Source organism: Lissotriton helveticus, chromosome 11 (genome assembly GCF_964261635.1).
Source record: "Lissotriton helveticus chromosome 11, aLisHel1.1, whole genome shotgun sequence".
In the NCBI taxonomy this organism is placed as follows: domain Eukaryota; kingdom Metazoa; phylum Chordata; class Amphibia; order Caudata; family Salamandridae; genus Lissotriton; species Lissotriton helveticus.
The window spans coordinates 1,046,680,939-1,046,699,137 of NC_136072.1; the positions used below are offsets into that span (position 1 = coordinate 1,046,680,939).

Here is an 18,199-nt window from a genome sequence, read left to right on the forward strand (position 1 = left end):
TGTTGACTATGATTTTTTTTTTATTTGTTTTTATTGTTGCAGCAAGATAATGTATAGTACAGTAATATATCCTTGTCGGTGCCGCGTCAACATTCAGCCGCATCCGACCAGTCTTGCAACTATTCCTTTTATTACATAACATTCAACTTTAGGTGCATAGATTGGTAACTTCGTAGTAATGAAGACATGAATTACCATATCCCATAGTAGCAGCATACCGAGTAAGGTCTAGTATCACACAGGAGGTATATGTTTTGTTTACATCACGTGGGCACGGAAGTCGCATGACCCTTCTGCCATTTGTGCAGCCCCCTCCCGCTTCCCACACCTATTCCATTTCCTCCTCCCCTTCTGAACTGTCTATATCCTCCTCCTCCGGTAGCGGATCACAAATGTCCCCCCTATATGTGTTCCAGGGCAGCCATATTTTGTTCCATTTACGTGGGTTGGTTCTTCGTTGATACACCGCACGTTCCATCACCATGAGCGTGTCCATATTTCTGCACCATTGTGCCAAGGTCGGTGCCTCTGAAGCCCCCATTTCTGAGCTATGTCCCGCTTTGCTAACATCATTCCGATAACTACCCATTGCCGCCCCTGTGGAGTCAGGTTGTTCGGGCCCCAGACATTCAGCAGACAGATTCTAGGGTCAGGTGTGATGGGGAGCTGCAGGGTTTGGGCAATAGTGCGCGTTATTCGCCTCCAGTACTCTACCATGCTGGGACAGGACCACAGGGTATGAAACAGTGTGCCTTCCTCCCCGCAGTTCCTCAAACAGTAAGGGTGATCCGCCCTCTGAATTTTATGTAGGGTGGTGCGTGTGTAATATACCCGGTGTAGTATTTTAAATTGTACTAGTCGGAATCTCGCCGAGATTCCAGCTTCTCTAGGCGACGCTAGTGCCGCATTCCAATGTGCCTCATCTAATTCCCCGAGCTCATCCTCCCATTTGCCTCTGTGTCTGTAATGGGTCTGGCAGGTTGTTCACCAGTTTACGATATGTGAGGGAGGTGGCGCTAGCCTCCATGTAATCTGTAAGGAGTCGGTCTTCTGAAGGAGCTGATTCTGGGACCTTTGTTCCCGGTGGAATTGCAGCCAGTAATGCGTGCCGAACCTGTAGGTATCGGTAGGTTTCAGTAATGCCCAGCTCGTACTGCTCCCTCAGGGTCGCGAATGGAATTACCCCATCTCTCATCCACATGTCGCCCACCGTGGAGATCCCGATATTATCCCAGTGGGTAAAGCCCTTGCTGCTACGTAGATTGCCCAGGGCTTTGGAGTCCCACAGGGGTGTAAGCCGTGTAATCACACCCTCCCAGTTTAGTCTTCTTTGTGCCATAGTGTTACTGTGTGTTTAGTCGGGCCAATCAATCTCGCTGTTAGTCTTTTATTGTAGAGCGGGGCCAAAAGGGTAGTAGTGCCCAGCTGTCGTCGGTCTGCTAGATAGGCCGGGTCGTTCTGTGGAACATGTAACCATTGGTTAATCACCTTGAGGTGTGCCGCCCAATAGTATAATTCTAAATTTGGGAGCGCAATTCCTCCACTGTACCAGTCCCTAACCAACTTCGCCTGCGTGACCCTAGCCGGCCGGTTCCCCCATAAGAGGCCTGATAACTGTCCTGATATCTGTCTAAAAAAGGAAGGCGGGACCATTTCCGGTGTATTTTCCAAGACGTAGAGGAAACGGGGCAGCGCCATCATCTTGAATAGCGCCGCCCTTCCCAACAACGTCAGCGGAAGGGACCTCCAATGGCGGACATCCGCTTTTAGTCTGTCGAGCAGCGGCTTAAGGTTCATGTCCTGAAAGGCCCCGTGGTCTCGCGTAATTTGGATTCCTAGGTATTTGAAGGAGATGGCCTCTAGAAGCAGAGGACAATCCCCACTCAAGTGCGGCGGAGTCCCATGTAGCATGTAGAGCACCGATTTCGTCCAGTTGATTTTATAGCCTGAAGCTATACCATGTCGCTCACACAATGCCAACAACACTGGGATCCCCTCCGCTGGTTCGGTTAGGTAGATCAACATATCGTCAGCATACAGTGACACCTTGTCCTCCCAGTTGGTCTCCCAGGCTATTCCTCGCAGTAGCCTGGTGGTTCTAATGACCGTGGCCAACGGCTCCAGCACTAAAGCGAACAATAGTGGCGAGAGCGGACAGCCTTGTCTCGTGCCTCTTGCTAACTGAATAAGTCTTGAGATGTGGCCATTTGCTGTCACCCGCGCCACAGGGTTGTTGTATAAAAGCCTAATCCATGCTAGAAATTTCGGGCCAAAACCCATATGTTGTAGGACCGCAAAGAGGTACCGCCATTCCACCAAGTCAAACGCCATTTTGGCGTCCAACGAGAGGATTGCTGCGGATTCTTTCAACAACGGGGCTCTTGCCATCACACCATGCAGGCGTCTGAGATTCATCGCCGTACTGCGATGAGGCCGACTGGTCTGGGTGAATTAGATGTGCAAGGTGGGGTAACAATCTATTGGCTAGTAGTTTTGCTAATATCTTACTCTCGGCATTAAGGAGGGAAATCGGCCGGTATGAGCCGCAATCCTCAGGTGGCTTGCCAGGCTTTGGGATCGCCACAATAGTCGCCATGCGCTGGTCAGGTGGCAGCTGTCCCTGTTCCAGGCATTCCACGAACATATTAAGCAGGGGTGTAGCCAGCGTTTCCTACATAGTTTTGTACCACTCAATTGGTATCCCATTAGGGCCCAGGGCTTTCCCTGAGTGCAGTGCTGCGATAGCCGATTGTAACTCTTCAGTCGTCAAATCAGCTTCAAGTTCCTCCACCCTGTCCTGCGACAGTGTAGGGGTGGACACTCCCATAAGGGCTGTTTCTGCCATTTCCTGCGTAACTTCTACTTCAGGGGTATATACTGTCTGATAATGATCAGCCAGTAATTCGACTATCAGTGAGGGGCGGGTTTGCACTTCCCCCCGCGAGTCCTTTAGTCGCAGGATCGACCTTTGCCCTTCCCGTTTCTTCTCCAGCCATGCAAGAAGCCTACTGGCCTTGTCCCCTATCTCGTATATCCTGTTCGCCGTGGCCGTCAAATTGTCTCCTACTCTTCGGCGTAGATGATCGGTATGACGTTGCTGACACAACTGGAGCGCGTGCAGCGTATCTCCGGTCGGGTCAGCCATGTGTTTTTCATTGGCCTTAGCGAGTTCGTCTTCTAAGTTCAGTAGTTCTTGTTTTTGGGTGCGGTTATGCCTCGTGATAGCGGAAATGGCTTGTCCTCTGAGAACCGTTTTATAGGCCTCCCACAGGACTGAAGGGGAAGACACCGAACCCTCGTTCTCCGCGAGATAGCACCTGGTTGCTTTTTTAAGTGCTTTGGTCACCTGGGGCACCTTAAGATATCCTGGGTAGATCGGGTAAATGCGTTTTTGGGACCGCTCCGGGTTGGAGAGAGTCAGCGTCAATGGGGAATGGTCCGAGATTCCTCTCGGCCCAATCCGTACCTCGTCTACTGTGAGGAGCCCGCGGGCCAACGCCAGGAAATAGTCGATCCTGGAAAGGCTATCATGGACCGCTGAATGGTAGGTGTATTGTCGGGCTGTCTGATGGAAATTTCTCCAAAGGTCTATCAAACCCTGCGCTGCTAGGAAGTCAGTCAGCCGGGACGGTCCGGTAGTCTGAGTTCGTACCGGGAATCTGTCTAAGGTAGTGTGTGCCGTTGCGTTAAAATCTCCTCCCACTATGAGATCTCCCTCTGGGAGTCCTAGCAGAAATTCCCCCAGTTCTGGGAGTGCGACCTCGTGCAAAGCCGGCGGAATATATACCGAGACCACATTTAGCGGCCTCCCTTCCCACTGTCCAATCGCCGCCGCAAATCGCCCCTGCGTGTCTATCTTCGTGGATTGAAGTATGTACCTGGAGGACCGGTGCATCAGTATCCCTGTACCACGGGACCCCCTGGTGAATTCCGAGTGGGCAATCATACGGTAGCCTTTCCTGTCTAGTGCATGTACTGCAGAACCTGTCAGGTGTGTTTCCTGTAGCAGGACCAGGGCCGGGTTGAATCTCCTTATGTTTAGTAATACTAAGCCTCGTTTGACCTTATCCCCCAGGCCCCTCACATTCCAAGACAAAAGATGTAAAGATGTCGCTGGCCCCATCCCAGGGTCTGCTCCCCCTACGTCAGTCTGTGCGTCATGTGCCATAGTGCCTGCGGTAAAGAGTGACTACGTGCCACTGTGAACATAGTCTATTAAGTTGCCCGAAGCTCGCCATGCTGCATATGTGTGCCTGCCAAACCAATCTAGACCTATAAAACTACTCGTAAAATGCCAAACCCCCCAACCCTCAACTTCCCCCCTCCCTGCCCCCCTGCTAAACGGACTTGGAACTGCCCGCGCCCCCAACTTAGCAGAGTGCCTAACCCAAACCCAAAACACAGTACTTGCTCGCTGGGGTGAAGGACTCTCCGGAGTCAGCGGCCCCTCATCATGTCCACGGAGGACCTCTGCCCAGTGTCCTTGGCGTCTCGCCCAGCCAGAATTACATTTGGTCTAGCATTATAATCACGGGAAGTCATTGTTCTTCGTTGTCTTCACGTTCTTGAACCTCGCTCAGGGATGAATGCTGTCCTGTGTCGTCACCAGATACTTGGGAGCTTGGCCGTGTGTCATTATTGCGGTGTTTGTTCGGCCTATTGGAGCGGCGAGGCAGGCCGGTTGTTCTCCAGCCCTCCAACCAGTCGTGTGCCGCCTCCGGGGTCTCAAAGAACCAAGTTTTATTGTCCGCCACTATCCGCAGTTTAGCCGGGAAGAGCATAGCATAGGGGATTTCTCTCGCTCGAAGTTCCTTTTTAACTTCAAAGAATGTCCTCCTCCTGCGTGCGACCTCAGCCGTGTAGTCCGGAAAGAACGCCAGTGTGGAGTTTTGGATTTTAATTGGGGGTGAGTTTCTAGCCGCCTGTAAGATCGCATCCCTGTCTCTGAAATTGAAGAGTTGGGCAATGATCGGTCTTGGGGATGTTCCTGTTTTCGGGCGACCCCCAGGGACTCGGTGGGCTCTTTCCACTGAAAAAAAAGGCGGACAGACCCTTGGGTTTAAGTTCCTGTTGGATCAAGCCCTCCACATATAGGTCCATAGCTCTAGTGTCCTCCGACTCTGGAACCCCCAGAATGCGGATGTTGTTCCGTCTTGAGCGCCCTTCCTGCTCGTCCAGTTTGTCACGCAGTGCTCTATTTTCTTTCAAGATCCTCTCCACGCTGATTTGCAGTTCTGAGACATCTTCCACTAGTGACTTTGTTACCACCTCCATCGAATTCACTTTTTCCGACATTTTGTGGAAGTCTGCTCTTATTAGTGTAATCTCTGTTGATATCAACCCCACTGTCGCTTGGACCTGTGTCAGAGCCCGCATCACGTCCTCCAAAGTCGCTTTCTTCCCTCCTGCCGTGTCGGCCGTTTTGTTCGCCTGCATTCTCGCGTCCGTTGGGGAGGATGACGTTTTATGGAATGCATACTTCTCGAGTCTTGACTGCGTGTTTCCACCCTTTGTCCACTTACCCGCCATTCCGGCCGTCGCCGCGGCGGTGAACCACCGAGGAGTAGGTGCTCAGAACAGTGTGTGTAGGGACCCGAGGCCAACCGTAGGTATCCCCCGTGAAGGCTCGCAGTGCTCCAAAGGGTCACGGATGCGTGTGGGCCTGGCCGATGGACGGACCCTCAGTCGTCACCGTCACTCTCTCTGTCTTGCAGGCCACGTGGGTGGCGGGTTAAACGGGTCAGGCCGGTACGCCGTATGGCTCGCCAGGGAAACGCACCTTCGCCGGCGAGTTGAAGCAGGTTGTTCGCGACCAGGCGTCGTGGGCCACACTTGTTCTCAGATGTTGCCCTCACCGTGTCCCTGACACGCCGCCGATGGTCGGCGCAGCTCTCGGCTGTAATTTGGCCCCAGTCGGGATCACTCCGGCCACCTCAGGGGTGCGCCCACTGTCCGTTGCTTCCAATGTCTCTCCGCCGCCACTCTCTGCGGTGCTCACCCCAGCGACACAGCCCACTCCTCAGTCGGGTGAGTCAGAGGGGTAATAACACCGCAATCTCGCGGCAGTGTACAAGCAGGGCTCTGGGTGCGGGGCCTTGGATGACTGGGCCCCCGCCGTGACTTCTCTCTCCTGCAGTGGCGAATGGGCCGGAGTGGCGTCTCGGTGAACCCTCTTGCTAGGCGTCCCAAGGTCAGGACAGGGACTCCTTTCGGCCCCCTCACCACTATCAGGGCATCTCACCGAGGCAGGCAGTTCGCTCTCCGTCTTCTGCCTCGGGCCGTTGGGGAGTCCGGGTCCAAGATGGCGGGTCCGTTCTCGGACACGGCTGGTCCGTCTGTCTCCGTGGAGCGGTCTGGGGCGCTCCCTGGCTCACGTCAGGTCTCTGCAGACGACGGACGGTCTCCGGGCCACAGGTACCCGGATTCTTACTTCCGCAATGGCCCGTGTATACCTTTCGCCCTCGGAGCCGCTCCACCAGCGGTAGCTTCCGGTTTCTCGGCGCCCAACCCGCAGCACTTCCTGCCGGGTCCCGGGGTCAATCTGTCTCCCGGCTTCAGTTCCCCTCCGCGGCCTGGGCGAGTTGCGCGGCTAACTCCTCTTCCCTCCGACGGATTTTCGTTTTTGTTGCTGTCGGTTGTGCCGCCCGGTCCTGGGCTTCAGTGCCTTCCCGCAGGGTAGTTTCAATGATCGGATCAGTAGTCGGATTTACATGGAGGCCGCGTCAACTCCGGAGCTCGCCCTCTAAGCTGCCGCCATCTCCGGCTGCTAGCCACGCCCCCCTGACTATGACTTTTTGAGAACGGTGATCGTGTCTCATGTAGATGGGCTATTTGCCTGCACGCCTTTACAGGGCATCAGCCAATTTTGCTAGATTGCGAAGAAAGATCCTTGCCACTCTAAAAGCTCTCGGTGGAATAAACACAAGCAACATATTGGCTCATCCCATCAAACAGCACTAAAAGCTTGCATTGCTTGCCAGATGAAGCGGCTGACGTGAGCAAATATGACCATCCGTACTGACAGACTAGAAGGACAATACATACATACCCTATGAATCGAGCAGTATTTCTGCAAATGAGATTACTTCATCACCGGAAATGGTTCGTGGAGCAAGGGAAGGTGTCTATCAGTAATGAGTTTATGGTTCCCATGCCAAAAATGTATCCAAAGCCCGGGAAGTTGGAAACCAGAAGAAAAGACGGCATCATGAAGAGCAGATGGCAAAGAAGAACTAATACTCTTGGCAGGGTGGTGAGTAGGCAGATGAGCAATAGCACAAGTGATCATCTGTGTCCTGACCATCTTTAGACTGTTTACTGGATTTCTGTTTTGTGAGTAACTGCTTGGAACATGAGTACAGAATGGTTTTTACAATTTCAAGTATCTAGATCAGTGGTTCTTTATCTTCTGACTTTTGTGTACCCCCACTTCATCATAACTGGAACCCGTGCCCCCCCCCCCACTGATTTATAACTGGGATTCAGGGGCCTCCACTGAGCCATTACTGGAAGCTGGCAACCCTGACCTCGGCATTTTCAATGATTAAAACCGCAAAACAATACAGAAAAAATACAGAAACAAACCGTCATCAAATAAATACACAAATGAGGAAATATTTTATGTCATTCATAAACCAATCTAAAAAAAATACAGAAACAAACCTTCATCAAATAAATACACAAATGAGGAAATATTTTATGTCATTCATAAACCAATCTAAAAAGAAATACATTTTTATTTTAATGGGAAAGTTGGAGGTTTTCTAAATTAATTTGAAGTCGTTCGTTGCCCATACTATATTTTGTCTGATGCACATGCACTGTTCCCACGAATCAATCTGAAGATACTAACTTAATTTTTAGCCTTCAATTTAAAATTCCTTCACAGAACGTGTGTTGCTTCTTTATTGATGTACACTTTATCTGTTTATATTTTTTACATTTTCTAAGCAGTCGCAGACCCCCGAGTATGGTTTGAGGACCCCCAGGTGTCCCTGGACCTCAAAATTAAGAACCACTGCTCCAGGCTGATTTGAGGCTAAACATGTATTTACTTTTTAGGGCACCTTTCCAAACTACAAGTAGCCGATATGGAATGGTTAGATTCTCCCCCACTACCCTACCCCTCCACCCAAAAAGGCATCCTACAGAGGACTAGTCAGTCAAACCACAGTCTTGTGCTTCTTGTTACAAATGCAGGACGCCCACATGCTGGTGTCTGTCCTTTACATGGAGCTCTCGGAAATAAAGCCTCATTTTTTTGTTTAAATATCATTATTAGCATTTTTCGTATTTATACAGCAGTAGGAGATGATATGAGTAAACATAATACATGAGGGATATGGGCATGTTAGTGTTAACTATAACGGTATACATTATTTTCTACAGAGTCGTTTGTAATTAGCGAATATATAACAGCATGGGTAAGATTAATGTGTTAACTCTTTATACGGTTGTGCATGACAGTTGTACTTGGTGGTGAATACCTGGTGTATGATTTATTATACTGATGTGCTGTTTTCTGTCCGCTATGTGAGTAGCCCTGTCCCCAAGAATGTCGTTTGATTATTCACCCGTCTGACATATATTTCACAGTTCTTGTAATACATTTCTCAATGTAGCAAAATACTGAAACGCAAATGTAATACAACTTTCATTTTTAAACTAAAGAAAAGGAAAATTTAAATAAACAAGGATAAAAATAAAATAGATAACAGTGAAAAAGAAAAAAGGCCATCATCAAGTTTTTGCAGCTGGGTCATAGTAGTCAAGCAAGTTGACTGCATTTCTCGAAGTAATCCACAACGCAACCATCACAGTCTTGTTTCCCCCCCGCCCCCCTACCTGGCGTGCACGTTACAGAAGTGGATTTGTCTTGTTAACAATTCTTTGCGTCTACCACGTCCTTATTGTAAGTCATGACAACGTGGTGTCAAGTGCAGGGCTAGGTTGTGAGGGCAACTGTTGTCTATCATCCAGGTCCTGCTCAATGTCTGCATGCGGGGAGCTGGACTCACTATCTCTGTCTACATATTTTATTTCCACAAGCATAGTATCCCAATATTGCGCAATGGGGTATGTGCGCAGCCCTGCTATTTCCTCCCTGTGTAGCGACGTACTCTTAGCTTGTGCCCATACTATAAGTGAATTTTTCCAGCTGTGTATTACTGGAGCTTCAGCGCGTTTCCATCTTTTCGTTACTAAGCGTTTGACTACTTTGAGGCCAAGATCTGTGAATCTCGCCAGGACGTTGTGCTTTTTTGACCTAGAGTAAAAGCCAAGTATGCATTCTTCCCATGATCGTTGAGGTGGTCTCCCAGTGCACCTCGCTATCTCCTCCACTACCTCCTGCCAGTACATACTTGGGGATGTGCATGACCACATGATGTGTAAAAAGTCAGCGTCTGTCTGGTGACAGTGGGTACAAGCAGAGGTAATCATGTGAAAAAAAAGATTTAATTTATCTGGTGAGAGAGATGCTCTGTGTGTGATATGTTTGTCTGAGGCTCAATTTGGAGTTTCTCGGTATACATGTGGGATTAGCAAGTATGGTCTATTTCTCCCGATCCGTCCACAGAATTCCCCATAGTTCTCCCACTGCAGGCGTAGGGTGGTCAGAGGTCCATTACCCATCACGTGTAAGTATTGTATCTAAAGATGCATTTTTGGCTCCACACCACTGTCTCCCCATGCCACTGTGAGTGCTCTCCTAACAGAGGTGTGCAGCAGGAATTGACCCGCCGGTAGGTTATAGTCTTCCGCAAGTGTTTCAAACGTTATCAATGTCCCAACAACATCGGAAATAAAACCTTATGCTTGTATGTTTCTGAAAACTGATCTTTCCTAAGGTGAAGTCAGAATAAAGCAACAGTTACTTCAGGTTTTCTACCTTATAAGATTTGATTTCCGTGGAGATGTGATCTACCTGATGCCCAAATTGTCTCCTGCGTTAGGATCTTTCCAGTATATCTAGCATGAATGAAAAGCCACCGTCCCTGTGGTCCATTACTACCTATATAGCGGACTCATTTGCTTTGCTTCACCATCGTCTTATTTGAGAAGTTATGTTTTCTCCTCCAATTTACACAACTTCTTCTTCCAGGCAAGCAAGAGAAGCTAGTGGTTAGTGTTTGTCCCAACCAGTTGCCAGCAAACATATTAGTCCCTCATTCTAAGGAATTTCGGATTTGGGCAGAAATGGGAGCTTCCGAGTAAGATGGTAATTTCGCATGTGGCACTACTGCATGTAGCATTACCTCCAAGTTTTCAAGGAGCACTTCTCCCAGGTCAAAACTGTAAAAATGTATCCTTGGAAAACTTACTCCCAGAAATCTGCAGTGCAACGCTTATTCTCCAGTAATTGTCCATTTTATAGAGAACAACTTTGTATCACTTGGCAATTCTGCACCTGGAAAATACAAGTCCCTACAGTATGGTTAATTTCAGGTGCACAGTTACCCCTGTAACTGTATTCTAGTGGGCTTGGAATGAGAGCTTTAGTGGCTTTTGGGCAAGGAAATCTGGAGGATCTCCATAACCACGCAGAGAACAACTAGATGCTTATTATGTGTAAGTCGTTCAGTGGAATTTTGGGTCCAAAAACTTCAAGCTTGCCTGTTCTGGGATCCAGGGCCAGACTGGTAACCAAAACCTGCCCTGGCAAACTGCTTGGCCAGCCCCTTTGGGAGGGCCGAGGGTGTGCGGCCGAGCTGTTTGCAATGGCTGGTTTCGGACGATTTTGTCACCGGGGGCAGATATTGCAGGCCCTAGGTAACAAAAACGGCCTCCCAGGGGTCCAAAACTGGCCCCTACCCTGGCGGCCCACCGGGGAAACACCCGGTGCCCGCTATGGCCAATCCGGCCCTGCTGGGAACTGATTTCTCATAAGGTAAAAGTCAACATAACACAGCAGCTTAGCTGTTTTACCCCTCCTTGTTCGACTTGGTCTAATCAAGCAATCGTTTATACATTGCAGGACTGTTCAGTCAATCTTTAGACTTGTAGTAAACCTCAGCAATCTGAAAAAAATGCTCCATTTGCTCCCATTGTCAAATCTTTCACAGAACGAATCCTTCTTACTAATGTAATACTTGCAGCATGCTCTCCGCTTTGTCATGAACGCTTCTTATACTTCCCTGAAGGTGTGCAAAAAATTAGCCCTTCCGTACCTGTACACTGTTAGTTGGCAACCAAGCTGGAATTTCACCTCTGACTCTATAACTACAAATGGTAATGTTAAATCAGAAATGTAAACATCAAACCGATAACCTCTTTGCCCAGTTTAGGTAAGTTTATTGTTTATCAAGGATCCCTGGTTAGCTGAAGGCAATTGTCCCCTCGTTGACAAAGTGACAAACCGTTCTCCTCCTTCCACTCCCCTGGATGTAGTCTTTTTGCTTCTCCGATGAGATATAAATACGTCAAGAAATGGATTGAAACCCTGACTAGTGCACAGGTAATAATTTGCAGGAAAGATGGACATCTCGAAGCTGATGGTGGTTTGGTCACAATCCACCACAAGTCATATAAGCTTTCAACATAGCCAAAACAAATTAATAGTCACTCTGAAATACAAGCTTGTAAATGTTCACCAGGAAATGTGATGCTGATCTTCATCATTATTTACTGCATTCCCAGTTCACCTTTAATCCGCTTCTCTCTATTCCTAGATGAACTTACCACCTTCGCTCTGCAAAAGGAAAACATTGTACTTATAGGATACCTAAATAACAGAACAAGGAATGAATGAGGAGGTATACTTCTTAATTATCTACAACCTGCTCTCACTGTATTGGAACAACAAAGAAAGGTTGATGCACAACCTAAGGTAGTCTAAGGAATAGTGAGGGTCCCAAATGGTCGGAGGGATCCCGTCTAATGTACTGAGTCATACATTTTTTAGTAAAAACACAGGGCTTCCACCCGTGCATGGTCGCTTAGTTCATCATCTGATCTGCTGCTCACCCCCAGACAACCAGGATTCACTATAGTAGATATGGTGGTACTTTTTTTGTGGTGGCCGTTTGTGTTGAGAGAGAGGAGTGTTGCACCCCAAACCCAATAATTTATTAGAGTGTTACACACTGAATGTTCAGCTGACTGAGAACTACAGTGAACCCCTACAAATAAACTTGACCAAGGTAAACCAAAATGGCACATCATGGAAGTCTTCCTCTGCAACCATAAAGAAAAACACAAGATGGTGAGGTTCAGGTCTCATTTGTGTCTGTGGAATTAGGACAGAGGAGTGCCCATCCCTGCATCTACTCTGACTGGGAAACACCCGTTACAACGGATGTATTGCTTTGCGGTGCTATCGCAACGTGACTTTTACATCGCGGCCGGTTTCACAACGCATGCTATTGGGACACATGCTAGAATGTCGCAATTACATATACATCGCTAGTGATGACATCGCGTGGAAATAGTCTGCCTGACCCCGATTACATCTTCTGATGTTGATTTGTGTGTGGGTGTGCTCCGCATGAATGGATGTATGATGGGTGGCATGGGTGTATGATGGGTGGGTGCATGGCTGGGTGGCTGGCTGGGTGGTGGGTGCATGGTGGATGGCATGATGGATGGATGGATGGGTGAGTGGATGGGTGGGTGGATGGATGGATGGGTGGGTGGATGGTTGGGTGCGACAACAGCTACGGCCACTGGCAGCGTTCCGCAAGCATGGTCAGGGGTAGCCTGATAGGCATGGGGGGTCCGCACTGGGGAAGCCGTTGCGGGAATCGGTGCATGTTGGTGCCAGATTGCTTGGCGAAGTAGTTGTGAGCATGAGTGGGCGAGCATAGGCCCGATTATGGATACTCAGCAAGGATAGTTCTGTCTTCCTCTAGCTAAGCATCTCCACGTTTGCCGCACTTATTTGTGAAATAAGCGGGGATGGATGGCGAGCAGTCAATGTTGTTAATGGTCATAAGTGTGTGCACAGAGTATGACAGCGAGTTTTGGATGCACACACGAACTTGAGCTGGGAGATTTCTGGCTACATTGATGCTAACAAAGACTAAATATCAGGTGTTGTGGTGTACGCCTATGGCGCAGGAAGCGGCACCATTGCTGTAGGGGACAGTGGTCTGCGATTCAATGGTAGGGTGTGCGCATGCACGCAATATTATTTTGGGCGGAAGTGGGTTCCCGGTTTTCTCAAACAGCAAGTTTTGTGGGCACACCCCTGCTTTGAGGGATTAGATGCGGGCTCCAATGGGGCTAATAAAGTTTTTACATAGCAGGGGTGTGTTGTGCAAATGCTAACAAGGTAGAGAGGTTCCGGGCAACTGTGATTTCCATAAGTGAAGAGTGGTGCTCGCCGACTTTCAGAATTGCAGTTCGTTGAAGAATGTGTTCATATGCCAACTGGTTTCCTTGAATGTTAGCGCTGGTAAACATGAATACTGTCAGAATTTTGAGAGTCTAGGAACAGCTATGACTTTAGAGTTTAACCTGGTTATTGGGACACATATAGAACTGTTCAAGAGTTTATCAAGTACGGAACTCTTGTCCGAGGTTAGGTCCCGTGATTTCCATAAGTGAATAGTGGTGCGCGCCGAGTGCCGACTTTCGGAATCAGTTTGTTGAAGAATGTGTTCATATGCCAATTGTTTTCCTTGCATGCTAGCGCTGATAAACATGAAGGCTGTCAGAATGTTTGAGAGTGTAGGAACAGCTGTGGCTTTAGAGTTGAACCTGGTTACAGTGATAATTTGGCATGAATAGGTTGTGTGTGTGTTCTTACCACGAAGAAAGCCCGAGCAGTTTCCCCTTCTTGTAATGATCCCAAACCGTCTTCTTTCATGCTGCATTTCGCCCTCAAACTTAACGAAAACGCTGACTGAGGTTAAACAAGGACATCATGCCGTATTGCTTGTCGCATGGTATGTTTCACCGTTAGGTAATTTAATGAATTAGTGCGATGTCTGCTGGTTAATTGATTCACGCTACTGTGTTATAATGAATGCTTTCAGGACGTTTTGTAGGGAATTAAACAGACCCCCCAGGATATAGCGGCATGGATTGGCAAATTTAGCGGCATAAAAATGAAAATTTAGCGGCACAAAAATGGAAATTTAGCGGCATTTTATTTTGTGGTTTTCGCAACACCAAACACATATCTTACTGTTTGAGTTATTTGACAACATGGAGCTATGTACATTTTGTTTATTTACAATTCAGCCCATTTGTTTTAGTTAAACCAGCCAGCTGGAAGCACACAGAGTACCCTGCATCAGGCGGGCAGGCTGGAGGCAACAGGACTGTGCCCTGCCTAGAAATGTGGTCTTTACATCCTGTGCACTTGTGTACAGTGTAACCAGTCTCACGTGACTCCGAATGCACCATTTTCACTACTGTTGTAAACAACACCCTGAAGGCTCAACACCAGCAGTCTTTACAACCTGTAAAGTTAAGACTAAAAACATTTTACAAATGGGCTTAGAAGTGTACAGTTAGGCACTGTGTGCCTGCACTGCCCACGTCCATCTGGCCTCGCCTCACCCTGGAGAGAAGTTGGCCTTCAGTTACTCTACTCCAGCGCTGCTTGTGACAACCCAGCCTCTAGGCACAAGCGTCCAAAGTCTGCACCGCCAGATGTTAACTCACTGCACGGCTAATTTATGACAAAATAATTCTCCTCTTGGCCTCGTTTTGAGAATCTAGTGAGTCCATACCTAACACTGGAATTAATAAAAAAGTATGCCAACTCTTCTGAACATGCCAATTATCACTTCATTTGCTTGTATCATCAGGTAGGGATAGGTTAGATCGCTGTTAAAAATGTCCATTTCTACTTCAATTCGCTATGTATGCTCATACGGGTAAATACAAACTTTCGTTTGCAAATTCGGATTAAAGTGGCCTTGCCCCAGGAATACCAGCCACGTCTTAGAATGATGGAATTAAAATATTTTGTCTCAAACTATTTTAAGTTTCATTCAGCTCATGAAAAGAAATATTGCAAGGCTCAGATTTTGAAAAAGGGAAGAGCACGTCTTGCATGGAAAACCCTGGATGCACACGGGTCAGCGCTCTTCCCTATGTGTGCGGCGGGCCCCCACCAGCGTGAAGGACGGACTTACCTGTGTTCAGCCCTGGTCTCTGAGGAAGAGTCTTCGTGAGTGCCGCTGCCGCTTCGTGCTCTCTCCCCCTCTTGCTGCTGTGGTGCTGGTCTTCTCCCTCGCTCGTCGGCCGCCGTCCGTCCTCGATCTCCTGGCTCCTTCTCAAATCAATCCTGGAATGGGAAAATGGGTGCTTCGCTCCTTCTTTTAAGGCGGAAACACGGGCCGAACGACGCGACGGGCGGAAACGGCAAATTTCGCGGGCTTTTTGCAAATATCGCGGCATTTCCCGAGATCGGCCGATTTCGCGATTTTTTTGCAAATCGCAAAATCGCGATAAGCTGGAGGGTCTGATTAAACTCATGTGCGTGGCCACTGGCTCGGCTGGGCAGCCATACAACAACTACAGACGTGGCCCGCTTTAAAATTGTCAAGTACCTCGAGGCAGCTCGGAGCGCAGTATGAATTAACACAAAAAAAAAAAATTTGACAAAATAAAAATAGAAGAATTAGCGTCTGGGGGTGGCAGTGGGGGCCAGGGGTTAGAGGCGGGTTCACGCATTCTGGCAAAAGATGGCAAACACTGTTGTAGGACACATAAAAACGCTTTGTTACGGCGTGCGATTTAAGGGTCTGTGAAGTGATGTTCTGCCCAATAGAAAGCAACGCATTGGCGTTGCTACAGCTCTCGATGTAACAGTTGACGAGGTAATGTACTATGCGGGGTAAAAGACGCATGGTAAACGCACGCGATGAAAAGGTGCGCAATGTATCGTCATACATCCACTCTGACTACCTGGCTTGATTGATGGCGAGCTGTGTTGGATGGAGATGTGTGGTCTTGAAATCAACCCAACATACTTATCCTTAATTGGAAAGGAATTGATACTTCCCTTGCTGGATCCACAATTGGATCTGGAATTATAGTATGGTAGAAGACAAGGAACTTCAGTTTGGAAAATTAATTGTAATTGTCATATGGAGTATATTAAAAAGAAGAAAAGATTTCCTTCATGTTATTTCTGTACTGTATTTAATGTTGTTTTTAGGTCTGGCTTGACAGCGCAGCTGTCGCCACACTAATATGACCAACCAAAAAAAGATTTCAGAAGTACTAGAGAGGTCTTTTGATCAGCCCTGTTGGTAGTCAGGAGTGTATTTTTCGATAAACAAAAAAGTGCTTCCCCCTTGCAGCTGTGAATATTTTCTTTATTTATCCAGCTGACTGAGCTTGAACTTTCAGAGACTCACACATGACATTGTAATGCTATTAAAGTGTCTTAGCTAGCCAATTTACCATGTTTTGCTTTTCTCTGACAGCTCAAATAGAAGTAGGGCAGTCCCACCACCCTTCCCTCCATCATTAAATTCAGAGTGCTATTTTGTGTTTGAGAGTATGGGATGACCAATGAAACTCTAACCCACTTGGTCTTGCTTTACAATGTAGTTGACACTTGACGTAATGTAATCAACAAAAAATGCTTTCAGAGTACTACTGAGAAAAGGGCTTAGGCTCTATCCACATGTAATTTCTTCGGAGTACAGGATTTGGTTTGGCTGAATTTGTGTGCTTCCACGAAAACGTCTGCTTGTGTTGCTCTTTTCGGCTTGTGGCGCAGTTTACACTCAATACATCAGGATAGAGATGGTTATGGTAGCAAGCCAATGAGCATGGATATAGGCCTGCTCTGTGTATTATGAAATGGAACGAAACATAAAATATTTAATCTTAAAGGTATGTTAAAGTTAATAAGCATTTAAGTGTGTATTGTTATTACTCCATATTAAAGTCTACAGATGGGAATTTTGTTACATGGAATTTCACTGATTGCTGTAGGAGGCAAGGGGTTTAGTGTTGGTTACCCCGTGTGACAAACCAAGGATATTGGTTTGTTGTTTGAAAATCCTTGTTAGGCTGTCTGAGGAGAGATGGTATTTTTCTTAGCCAACTGTAATTGCTGTATACCTTTCTAGTTTTATGAATGTGTGCCTGATGTTTGCCTTGTGGAAAAGCTTACACTCAAAACTGTAGGCCTCGGCTGGTTATGGTGACAAGCTATAGTCTTGATTGATGCCCTGAGAAACGTTATGTCCGATGCCATAGGTCTGGTCTGCTTATTATGAAATGTTCTAACAACGGCAGTTGGCCTAACTTACTTATTGTGAAAACCCTTTGTTAAAACTAGTAAGCCTTTACCAGTTGACTGTTATCACATTGTGCTACCGGCTACAGAGACGTATTAAGTTTCATGTCATTTCACAGATTAACGTAGTAGACAAGGGTTTTTGCATTGGCCACCTTTTCTGAGAAACCCTGGGTGTTTTCACTGTGAGGATTTGTTTTAGACCCTGTTAAGAGGGGTTATATATTGCTTTGCAAGCTGCATTTTTCTACATCTATGTATAACTGTACACATGATGGTTGGCAGTTTGTGCACTTGAATGCTAAGGTGTAAAGACTTCATCAGTTCATTGGGAAAAGTTATGCCATATTTCATAGGTTTGATCTGTTTATTATGTACTGTTCTAACAAAGCCAGTAGGCCTGATCTACTTATTGTGAAAAACATCTGTTAAAGGCAATAGTCTTTTTAAGGATGTATTGCTTTTACACTGTGCTAAAGCCTGATGGCAGGTATTTTGATACATGTAATCTCACAGAATACTATAGTAGGTAACTGGTTTGTTGTTGGTGAATCACTCGCACAAACTGTGAGAATAAAAGAGAATGCACTACAGTAGTCCTTGTTAGACCCATTGATAAGAGATAGTAGTTTACTTTGCCAAATCAAATTTTATATTATTCTGTATGAGTGTTAGCCGGATGATTGTATTGTGTAAAGCTTACGCTCAATACAGTAATATTGAGGTGTTTATGACGACAAGCCAGTGATAAAGGCTATAGGCCTAATTGTTTATTATAAAAAGTGACAATAAAGGCGGTAGGCCTGGCATATTGATTGTGAAAAGCATATATTAAAGTCAATAGGCAATTAAGGGTGGATTGATTTTCTGAATTAAAGTTTACAGATAGGTTTTTTTGTCACAGGGAATCTCACAGATTACCTTAGTAGGCAAGGAATTTAGTGTTGCTTACTGCCTTGTGCAAACTATTGGGATAGAAGATTTGCACCA

The 18,199-nt window shown here is 47.1% G+C and overlaps 1 protein-coding gene across 8 annotated transcripts in view; it reads left to right on the top strand.

Moving 5' to 3' along the window:
* Positions 1-18,199, top strand: part of RNF34 (ring finger protein 34) — a 310,787-nt gene that overhangs the window by 73,381 nt on the left and 219,207 nt on the right. The gene's annotated exons all lie outside the window — the stretch shown is intronic.